General features: G+C 37.3%; 1 long non-coding RNA gene across 1 annotated transcript in view; it reads left to right on the plus strand.

Annotated features, from left to right (window-relative positions):
- The window catches only part of LOC309862264, a 50,038-nt gene that overhangs the window by 9,822 nt on the left and 27,492 nt on the right, over positions 1-12,724 (plus strand). The gene's annotated exons all lie outside the window — the stretch shown is intronic.

Below are 12,724 nucleotides of genomic sequence, written 5' to 3' on the forward strand. Positions count from 1 at the left end.
TTTACAAATACTTACAAATACTAAGTTACAAATACTAAGTATTTGTTACATGTCTGAAATCACTTTATTCTACTAAGATCATTAAAGTCACTTGTTATCAATTTCATTATCTTGATGTTCTGTAGCTTCCTTTCTATACAATTGTAAGCATCTAACGGAAGGTGCTTTTATTCAAGATATACTGGCAATCTTCCTATCTTTCATATGAACATCAGTAGATAGTCATTCACTTAAAGTGGAAAAATTCCAAAATTCCTGATCTGTGAGGCATTTTTTAAATCTAGTCCATTAAACACTGATTTTTAGGTCCAGCTCAATGTAGTTATCCTTAGAAGACCTAAAAATAAATAACAAGACAAAAATGCGTAAATAAATTAAATAAGTAGCACCACTGAGCCATGAAACCTGGAGTAATCAGACCAGTCCATTAGCATAAGGCCTAGTAGGTCTGGACCCCTTCTTGCTGCTACACAGACATTGTTATGTTTCAGAGATGATCACTTAGAAGTCAGGAAAAGAGAAGGAAAGACACATGGTTTTCCAAATGTTACACCACTCAGACTTCAATAATGGGACTGTCTGAGCCATGCATTGAAGAAACAGCTATTTCAGTACATGGTACACTGATACTATGATAGTTTGAGGTTAGTGTTTTTGACATTGGGACATTTTGAACTACCAGCTTTTGAAATTATTAGCAAGCAATGGTGCAATGGACATCCTCCCTGCACATCTGTACCTTCTTTTATCCCATCATTAACGATGTCTCTATTTCTGAGTGAAGTCCAAACTCTGACCTTATCCATCAGTTTTGCCCATTCCAAATTTCAGATGTCTAAACGACATGACACAGACAAGTATTAAATGGTGAGCTATGTAGGTGAAATGCTTCCAAAAGACATCAGGGCAGGAGAGTTCATATATAAAACATCTACATCACCTAGAGAAAGAGTGTTAGGAAAAGGAGCTGGGAGCCAAGGAAAGAAACATGGAGAACAAGAATGAGTATACAAGAGAAAAGGAACCTGTAAAGAAGCATTAGAAAATAAGAATGAGCAAGAACACCATGCTGCAAAAGGGACCACACAGGGGGAGCACTGAAAAGTGGATATTGGACTTAGCATCCTCTGAATTTTACAAACCACCTACTTACTGTGGCTTAGAATAGTGATTAAAAATGTGGAAATAGGCATAATCTCCCCTCATTTCTTTTCCTTCTGCTGCATGAGGCCCAATGTTCTGATCTCCCCCGGGGCCAAAGCACCTGGTCTACTCTGTTCTCATTCTACCCGATGAGGCACCACCTCGCTCCACTGATTTGGGATCACAGAGACAAACCTTGCCTGTATTAAATGCCAAAGAAGTCTTATGACATTTAATTTACATAAAAGTGTTTCCTGATATAACATTGCGTGTTGGTAATGCTCAAAATACTATATGTAACTCTTTCCATTATGTCATTTTTCAAAGTATTTCAGTAATTCCACTACAAGTGTTAAAAAAAAACCCACCTTATGAATTTGATTAGCAAACATAATTAAGCATATCTTATAAGCAAAGTACTGGTGATCAAGCAGGAAGTAAGACAAGAATGTTTCTTTCATGGAGTTCCATTCCAGGTATAGAGAAGAGATTAAAATCACGCACTAACATTTACCAGGTAGTGGTAAGTGCTATGATGAAAACTAAGCAGGGTTAAAAAGAGTCAGAGTAAAAGTGCAGGTTGTTTCAGACGGGTTTGTCCGCTCTGCGTCGCCACTTCATCAGGGAACTAAATGAGATGAGAAGTTCACAAAGTCAGTATCTGGGGAAGGGGAACCAAGGATGAGAGAATGTAATGTCCCCAAACTGAGCGGATTTGAGGACTGGCAAAGAGGCTAATGTTTGCATAAATAACTTCTATGACGAGGTTATGTGTGATTGCTGACCTTTTTACTAGTAGCCAATCATCCGCATATGACCAGGATATAAGGGCAGACCACTTCTACTTTTTATATCATTATCATTCAGAGTAATCAAAAACCCCTAGAGCTTCAACTACCACCTCTGTTCAGATATATCCCAAATGCCTATTTCATCCGTGATCTCTCTTCTCAGCTGTAATCCTTACTTTCTAACAATCTGCTGAACCCTCTAACCTGAATATTCTGCTCTCATTTCATTCTCAGCCTACCAAAAAGGCCCAATATACACATATGGGACTTTCTAATGGAGAGAAAGGGGGTAGGGATAGAAAAACAACTTAAATCACTGACAAATTTATAAATTTGATGGAAACTATAAAATCACAAATCTAAGAAAGCTTTGAAAAATGCCAAACATAAAAATATGGAAAAAGACCATACCAAAGTACATTGTTATAAATTTCTGAGAAATGCTGATGAAGAGAAAAAAATCTTGGAATCTGTCAGAGGACAAAAAAATATATACAGAAAATCAGTGATAAGAATAACACTGGGGGGGGGGCGCCTGGGTGGCTCAGTGGGTTAAAGCCTCTGCCTTTGGCTCGGGTCATGGTCTTGGGGTCCTGGGATTGAGCCCCGCATCAGGCTTTCTGCTCGGCGTGGAGCCTGCTTCCTCCTCTCTCTGCCTGCTTCTCTGCCTACTTGTGATCTCTGTCTGTAAAATGAATAAATAAAATCTTAAAAAAAAGAAAAAAGAATAACACTGGGGGCACCTGGGTGGCTCAGTGGGTTAAAGCCTCTGCCTTCAGCTCAGGTTGTGATCCCAAGATCCTGGGATCAAGCCCCGAATTGGGCTCTCTGCTCAGTGGGAAGTCTGCTTCTCTTCCTCTCTCTCTCTCTCTGCCTGCCTACTTGTGATCTCTGTCTGTCAAATAAATAAATAAAATCTTAAAAAAAAAAGAATAATTGAACTTATTATTAGACAAAAATACAGTCTAGAAGACAGTGGAACAGTATGTTTACTGCTGATCTAGAATTCTATTCCAAAAATGAAATGAAATCAAAATTTTTTCAGATATGTAAATGATGAAAGAACTCAGCTATAGCAGCCTTTCACTGTAGGAATTGTTTAAAATCCTTCCAGCGGAAGGAATATGATATCATGTGGAAAGATTGATCTAGAAGAATGAACATTAGCAATGGTAACTACAATGATAAGTAAGTGGGTAAATAGAAAAGACTCTTACCATTTAAACTTCTTTAAAAGATAACTGACTATTTAAACAAAAATAAGACCAAAGTATTGTGAATTCGTAACATATGCAAAGGTAAAAAATATGAGAAATATAGCATAAAGGCTTAGAGGAGAACAATGGGAGATGACTTTTGTAAGGTTCTTATACTATACATGAAGTGATACATAATCTGAATGTGAACTAGCACAGTTAAAGATGTATAATATAAATTCAAATGCAACCACTAAAACCCCCATAGGGTTAGAGCTAATAAGCCAACAAGGGAATAAAATTAAATTATTTTTAAAACCCCATTATTCCAATAGAAGGAAGAATGAGAAGAAAAGGGAAAACAAGGAACATATGGGACAAATAGAAAGTAAATAGTAAGATGTCATATTTAAAGCCATATTAGGGAAGGAGTTAAGATGGCAGAGGAGTAGCAGTCTGAGACAACGTCAGGTAGCAGGAGATCAACTAAGTAGTTTATCAAACCATTCCTAATACCTACAAATCCAACAGGAGATCAAAGAGAAGAAATGCAGCAATTCTAGAAACAGAAAATCGACCACTTTCTGAAAGGTAGGACCAGGGGAGAAGTGAATCCAAAGCGACCGGTAAGATAGACTGCAGGGGGAGGGGCCAGCTCCCAGCAAGAGGTAGAGCAACAGAGCACAAAATCAGAACTTTTAAAAGTCTGCTGCACTGTGGGACATCACTCCAGAGGCTAGCTGGAGTGAAGCCCCTGTGGGGACAGAGTGGTGTCAGGTCCCGCAGAGTCACAGAAGGATCAGGGATATCTGAGTGTCACAGAGCTCACAGGTATTAGAGCGGGGAAACTGGCTACAGAGATGGAGCCGAGGGTTTATCTTAAACTTGGGGTTATCTTAAACTGTGATCTATGACACATTCAGGCCACTGCTCTTTGAGCAGGGACCCCACAATATCCAGGGAGACCCCCCCTGGAAGAGTGCAGGGACCTGCAGGGTTTGGAGACTCCAGGCAAGGCTGTGTGCCAGAGACAGAGACGCTTGGTCAGAGGTTGGGCGAACTTGGAGCGCGGCTGGAGGCCGGGAGACGGGAGTGATAGAGCGCTTTTTTCTGAGGGCACAGTGAGGAGTGAGGCCCCAAGCTCTCAGCTCCTCCGGGCCAGAGACTGGGAGCCCGCCATTTTCATTCCCATGCTACAGAACTTGACAGAAAGCATTCAGGGAACAAAAGCTCCCAAAAGCGAACAGATTACTTAGCCCAGATCCCTAGCGAGGGTGTTTCAATTCCTTCTTGGGCAAAGACACTTGAGAATCACTACAGCAGGCCCCTCCACCAGAAGATCAGCAAGAAATCCAGCCAAGACCAAGTTCACTTACCAAGGAGGACAGCAAATTCCAGAGGAGGAGAAAGAAAAGCATGGAATTCATGGCTTTCTCCCTATGATCCTTTAGTTTTGCAAAGTTAATTAAATTTTTAAAATTTTATTCTTTTCTTATGCTAAAATTTTATTAACTTTTTCATCTTTTAATTTTTTTAACTTTTTCATCTTTTAATGTTTTTTAATTAGTTTATCTTAACAATACCTTTCATTAAAAAAATCTTTTTGAAACTCCATTATTATAGTCATATTTTATCATTCATTGTATCTAACTTTATCTTGTGTATACTTTATCTTTATAAAGCATGTATTGTGTATACTTCATAGTATGTATACTTTATAGTATGTATACTTTATGTAAACTTTAAAGTATACTTTAAAGTATGTATTTGTGTATCCTTTATACTTTAACTTTATATATGTGTATACACATAGGGTTTTTTCTTCTAAAAAATATTGGGATACAACTTCTTCTAATAGATCAAAATATACCATAAATCTAGCACAGGCCTTTGTTCTAGTCTCCAGCCTGAGCAAATTCTCTCTACTTTTTTTCTTTATTCTCCCAACCAATTTATTGTATCAACTGCTTTTTTTAGAAATTAAAAAAATTTCTTTTCATCTTTATAGTCATATACCATCCCTTCATTTTGTTTACCCTTATTTTGTGCATGTATATATGTATGTGTATATATATATTTTTTTTCTTTCTTTAAAATTTTGGGGGGTAATTTCTTCTAAGAAACCAAAATAGTCCCAAAATTAAGTGAGTGACTCTGTTCTATTCACCAGTCTAATATATATTTTTCTTTTTTATATTTTTCTTTATTTTTTCTTTTTTAAATTTTTTCTGAACTTTTTACCTCCCTCCTTCCCCCACAATTTGGGGTCTCTTCTGATTTGGTTAAAGCAAATTTTCCTGGGGTCCTTGCCACCCTTTTAGTATTTTATTCTCTCCTTCATATATTCTTATCTGGATAAAATGACAAGACAGAAAAGTTCACCACAAAAAAAATAAAAAATAAAAAAAGGCAGTACAGAAGGCTAGGGACCTAATCAATATGGACATTAGTAATATGTCAGATCTAGAGCTCAGAATGACAAATCTCAAGGTGCTAGCTGGGCTTGAAAAAGGCATGGAAGATATTAGAGAAACCCTGTCTGGAGAAATAAAAGCCCCTTCTGGAGAAATAAAAGAACTAAAATCTAGCCAAGCTGAAATCAAAAAAGTTATTATTGAGCTGCAATAAAAATATGGAGGCTCTTACTGCTAGGATAAAAGAGGCAGAAGAGAGAATTAGTGATATACAAGACAAAATGATAGAGAATAAAGAAGCTGAGAAAAAGAGAGACAAACAACTACTGGACCATGTGGGGAGAATTCGAGAGATAAGTGATAACATAAGATGAAACAACATTAGAATAACTGGGATAACAGAAGAAGAAGAAAGAGAGAGGGGAACAGACGATATATTGTAGAAAATTATTGTAGAGAATTTCCCTAATATGGCAAAGGGAACGAGCATCAAAATCCAGCAGGTGCAGAGAACTAGGTCCACACCCCATCATCTAATAGTAAAATTTACAAGTCTTAGCAACAAAGAGAAAATCCTGAAAGCTGCCAGGGACAAGAAGTCTGTAACATACAATGGTAAAAATATTCGATTGGCAGCGGACTTATTACAGAGACCTGGCAGCCAGAAAGAACTGGCATGACAAATTCAGAGCACTAAATGAGAAAAACATGGAGCCAAGAATACTATATCCAGCTAGGCTATCAGTGAAAATAGAAGGAGAGATAAAAGGCTTCCAGAACAAACAAAAACTAAAAGAATTTGTAAATACAAAACCAGCTCTACAGGACATATTGAAAGGGGTACTCTAAGCAAAGAGAGAGCCTAAAAGTAGTAGACCAGAAAGGAGCAGAGACAATATACAGTAATAGTCACCTTACAGGCAACACAGTGGCACTAAATTCCTTTCTCTCAATAGTTTCCCTGAATATAAATGGGGGAAATGCCCCAATCAAAAGACACAGGGCATCAGAATGGATAAAAAAAACAAAACAAAACCCATCAAATGCTGTCTACAAGAAACTCATTTTAGACCCAAAGACATCTCCAGATTTAAAGTGAGGGGGTGGAAAACAATTTACCGTAGTAATGGACATCAAAAGAAAGCTGGGTGACAATCCTTATACCAGAGAAATTAGATTTTAAGCCAAAGACTATAATAAGAGATGAGGAAGGACACTATATTATATTGAAAGGGTCTGTCCAACAAGAAGATCTAACAATTTTAAATATCTATGCCCCTAACATGGGAGCAACCAGCTGTATAAACAAATTAATAACAAAGTCAAAGAAACACATCAACAATAATACAGTAATAGTAGGGGGCTTTAACACTCCCCTCACTGAAATGGACAGATTACCCAAGCAAAAGATCAATAAGGAAATAAAGGCCTTAAATGACACACTGGACCAGATGGACATAACAGATATATTCAGAACATTCCATCCTAAAGCAACAGAATTCACATTCTTCTCTAGTGCACATGGAACATTCTCCAGAATAGGTCACATCCTGGGTTATAAATCAGGTCTCAACTGGTATCAAAAGATTGGGATCATTCCCTGCATGTTTTCAGAACACAATGCTCTGAAGCTAGAACTCAATCACAAGAGGAAAGTTGGAAAGAACCCAAATATATGAAGGCTAAAGAGCATCCTATAAAGAATGAGTGGGTCAACCAGGAAATTAAAGAAGAATTGAAAAAAATTCATGGAAACAACTGATAATGAAAACACAATGGTTCAAAATTTGTGGGACACAACAAAGGCAGTCCTGGGAGGAAAATATGTAGCAATACAAGCCTTTCTCAAGAAACAAGAAAGTTCTCAAATACACAACCTAACCCTTACACCTCAAGGAGCTGGAGAAAGAACAGCAAAGAAAGCCTAAACCCAGCAGGAGAAGAGAAATAATAAAGGTCAGAACAGAACTCAATGAAATAGAAACAAACAAACAAAAAACCAACAGTAGAACAAATCAATGAAACTAGGAGCTGGTGCTTTGAAAGAATTAATGAGAATGATAAAACCCTGGCTAAACTGATCAAAAAGAAAAGAGAAAGAACCCAAATGAATAAAATAATGAATGAAAAAGGCAAGATCACAACCAATACCCAAGAAATACAATTATAAGAACACATTATGAGAAACTATATGCCAGCAAATTTGACAATCTGGAAGAAGTGGATGCATTCCTAGAGACATAAAAACTACCAAATCTGAACCAGGAAGAAACAGAAAATCTGAGAGACCCATAACCAGTAAGGAGATTGAAGCAGTCATCAAAAATATCCCAATAAACAACAGCACAGGATCAGATGGCTTTCCAGGGGAATTCTAACAAACATTTAAAGAAGAATTAATTCCTATTCTCCTAAAACTGTTCCAAAAAATAGAAATGAAAGGAAAACTTCCAAACTTATTTTATGAGGCCAGCATTACCTTGATCCCAAAACCAGACAAAGATCCCATCAAAAAAGAGAATTACAGGGGCGCCTGGGTGGCTCAGTGGGTTAAAGCCTCTGTCTTTGGCTCAGGTCATGATCCCAGGGTCCTGGGATCGAGCCCCGCATCGGGCTCTCTGCTCCGTGGGGAGCCTGCTTCTTCCCCTCTCTCTCTGTCTGCCTCTCTGCCTACTTGTGATCTCTCTCTGTCAAATAAATAAATAAATAAATAAATAAATAAATAAGAATCTTAAAAAAAAAAAAAAGAGAGAGAGAGAGAGAGAGAGAGAGAATTACAGACACATCCTTGATGAACATGGATGTGAAAATTCTCACCAAAATACTAACCAATAGGATCCAACAGTATATTAAAAGGATTGTTCACCATGACAAGTGGGATTTATTCCAGGGCTACAAGGTTGGTTCAACATCTGCAAATAAATTAATGTGATACAGTACATTAATAAAAGAAAGAATAAGAACTATACGATACTCTCAAAAGCTGCTGAAAAAGCATTTGACAAAGTACAGCATCCTTTCTTGGTTAAAACTCTTCAAAGTATAGGAATAGAAGGTACATACCTCAATATCATCAAAGCCATATATGAAAAACCCACCGTGAATATCATTCTCAATGGGAAACACCTGAGAGCTTTTCCGCTCAGGTCAGGAGCATGGCAGGAATGTCCATTATCACCACTGCTATTCAACATAGTAATAGAAGTCCTAGCCTCAGCAATCGGACAACAAAAAGAAATTAAAGGCATCCAAATCAGCAAAGAAGTCAAACTATCACTCTTTGCAGATGATATGATACTTTGTGTGGAAAACCCAAAAGACTCCACTCCAAATCTGCTAGAGCTTGTACAGGAATTCAGTAAAGTGTCAGGATAACAAATCGATGCACTGAAATCAGTTGCATTTCTATACACCAACAGCAAGACAGAAAAAAGAGAAATTAAGGAGTCAGCCCCATTTACAACTGCACCCAAAGCCATAAGATACCTAGGAATAAACCTAACCAAAGAGGCAAAGAATCTGTACTCAGAAAACTATAAAGTACTCATGAAGAAATTGAGGGAGACACAAAGAAATGTAAAAATGTTCCATGCTCATGGATTGGAAGAACAAATATTGTGAAAATGTCTATGCTACCTAAAGCAATCTACACATTTAATGCAATCCCTGTCAAAATACCATCAATTTTTTTCCAAGAAATAGAACAAGTAATCCTAAAGTTTATATGGAACCAGAAAAGACCTCGAATAGCCAGAGGAATGTTGAAAAGAAAAACCAAAATTGGTGGCATCAAAATTCCAGACATCAAGCTCTATTACAAAGCTTTCATCATCAAGACAGTATGGTACTGGCACAAAAACAGACCCACAGATCAATGGAACAGAATAGAGAGCCCAGAAATAGACCCTCAACTCTGTGGTCAACTAATCTTTGACAAAGCAGGAAAGACTGTCCAATGGAAAAAAGACAGCCTCTTCAACCAATGGTGTTGGGAAAATTGGACAGCCACATGCAGAAAAATGAAACTGGACCATTTCCTTATACCACACACAAAAATAGACTCAAAATAGATGAAAAACCTCAGTGTGAGATAGGAATCCATCAAAATCCTTGAGGAGAACACAGGCAGCAACCTTTTCGACCTCAGCCACAAAAACTTCTTCCTAGAGACACTGTCAAAGGCAAGGGAAGCAAGGGCAAAAATGAACTATTGGGACTTCATCAGGATCGAATGCTTTTGCACAGCAAAGGAAACAGTCGACAAAATCAAAAGACAACTGACAGAATGGGAGAAGATATTTGCAAATGACATAGCAGATAAAGGGCTAGTGTCCAAAATCTATAAAGAACTTAGCAAACTCAATACCCAAAGAACAAATAATCCAATCAAGAAATGGGCAGAGGACATGAACAGACATTTCTGCAAAGAAGACATCCAGATGGCCAACAGACACATGAAAATGTGCTCCACATCACTCAGCATCAGAGAAATACAAATCAAAACCACAATGAGATACCACCTCACACCAGTCAGAATGGCTAAAATTAACAAGTCAGGCAATAACAGATACTGGTGAGGATGCGGAGAAAGGGGAACCCTCCTACAATGTTGTTGGGAATGCAAGCTGGGGCAGCCACTCTGGAAAACAGCATGGAGGTTTTTCAAAAAGTAGAGCTACCCTATGATCCAGCAATTGCACTTATTTACCCCAAAGATACAAATGTTGTGATCTGAAGGGGCATGTGCACCTAAATGTTTATAGCAGCAATGTCCACAATAGCCAAATTATGGAAAGAACCTAGATGTCCATCAACAGATGAATGGATAAAGAAGAGGTGGTATACAATGGAATACTATGCAGCCATCAAAAGAGATCTAATCTTGCCATTTGCAACGACGTGGATAGAACTAGAGTGTATTATGCTTAGCAAAATAAGTCAGTCAGAGAAAGACAATTAACATATGATCTCCCTGATATGGGGAAGCTGAGAGGCAATGTGGGGGGTTTGGGGAATAAAACAAGATGGGATCAGGAGGAAGAAAAACCATAAGAGACTCTTATCTCATAAAACAAAATGAGGGTTTCCAGGGGGAGGGGTTAGGGATAGGGTGGTAGGGACATTGAGGAAAGTATATGCTATGGTGAGTGCTGTGAAGTGTGTAAACCTGGCGATTCAAAGACATATACCCCTGGGGCTAATGGTACAGTATATGTTAATAAAAATAAGAATTATAATAAAAAGCCATATTAATAATCACATTAAATGTAAGTGGTATAACTACTCCAAATAAAAGCAGAGATTGTCAGACTGGATAAGAAAGCAAGACCTAACTACATGCTGCATACAAGAAATGCCCTATCAATGTAAAACCAAGAAATGCCCTATCAATGTAAAAGCAAATGGATGGAAAAGATATCCCATGCTACCACTAATTAAAAGAAAGTTGAAATGGCTATACTAATAGCAGACAAAGGATATTTCAGAGTAAAGACTATTGCCAAGAATAAAGACTGTGATTTGATAAAGATAAAGGGATCAAGTAGTCAAGAGGACACAAAGATACTTAATGTTTCTTCATGTAATAACAGAACTTTAAGATACATAAGAAAACCTTTTTAAAAAAAAGGCATAATTGTAAGGAGAAACAGGCAAAATCCATTAGTCAGAATATTCAACCATCTTCTCTTAGTAATAGGGCAAGTTGACAGAAAAAAATCAGCAAGAACACAGAGGAATTGACTCAAATACCCATCAGTTGAAGACTGGATACACAGAATGTAATATAGTCATACAATGTAGGATTATTCAACCATAAAAAGGGATGAAATAATGACATGTGTTAAAATGCTATGCTAAGTGAAAGAAGTCAGTCATAAAGGACACTTATTATATAATTCTATTTATACGAAATATCCAGAATAGTCAAATGTATAGAAACAGAAAGTAGAGTAGTGGTTGCCAGCTGTTCGGACAGAATATTTGTGTCCTGGCAGTTCATACGTCAAAACCTAATGCCTAATGTGATGGTATTTGGAAGTGGGACTTGGGGAGGTGATTAGGTCATAAGCACGGTTAGTGTCCTTAAAAAAGAGATCTCAGACAGAGAGCTCCCTCCACCTGCTACCATGTGAGAACACAATGAGAACATGGTGATCTAAGAACCAGAAAGTTCTCTCACCGGACTTTCACCAGACACTGAATCTATTGACACCCTGATCTTGGGACTTCCCAGACTCTAGACCTGGTAGAAATAAATGTGTTTAATCTATACTTTTTGTTAACAGAGACTGAATGAAGACATCAGGGAATGAAAGAAAGGAAAACAGGGAGTGACTAACCAGGGAACTTCTTTTAGGGATGATGAAAATGTTCTGGAATTAGTGATGATATTTGTACAACTTTGATAATATACTAAAAACCACTAAATTATATGCTTTAAAAAGGTAAAATCTGTGGTATGTAAATGGCATTTCAATTTAAAAAAATATAAAGGACTTGAAACATACTGTCAACCACCTTGAAATAATTGGAACTAAATGACATTTATAGCATGATAAATTCTTTTCAAGTTCACATGAAACAGAACTTGTGTTAATCCACAGAATAAATTTTAAATCTAAAAGAATTCAAACAGGCGCCTGGGTGGCTCAGTGGGTTAAGCCGCTGCCTTCGGCTCAGGTCATGATCTCAGGGTCCTGGGATCGAGTCACACATTGGGCTCTCTGCTCAGCAGGGGGCCTGCTTCCCTTCCTCTCTCTGTGATCTCTTCCTTTCCTCTCTCCTACTGTGATCTCTCTCTGTCAAATAAATAAAAAAATCTTAAAAAAATAAAATAAAATAAAAGAATTCAAACATATAAGATATGTTCTCTGACTACTATGAATTTAAATTATAAGTCAATAAGAAAAATACTTGGAAAATAAACATTTGTAAGTTAAATAACAAGCTCCTAAAAACCCAAAGTTCACAATAATAAAAAGGGAAGTTAAAAATATTTTGTACTAAATAGAAATAAAAACAGGTCAAAATATGTAAGACATAGTTAAAGCAGTACTTACAGGAAAATGTATAGACCTAAACATCTATACAAACAAAGAAGGACTCAAACCAATGACATCAGCTTCCACTTTAAGAAACTAGAAAGAGAAGAGCTAATTAAAGCTAATCAAACATAAAA

This window comes from Mustela nivalis (assembly GCF_964662115.1).
Source record: "Mustela nivalis genome assembly, chromosome: 3".
Taxonomy (NCBI): domain Eukaryota; kingdom Metazoa; phylum Chordata; class Mammalia; order Carnivora; family Mustelidae; genus Mustela; species Mustela nivalis.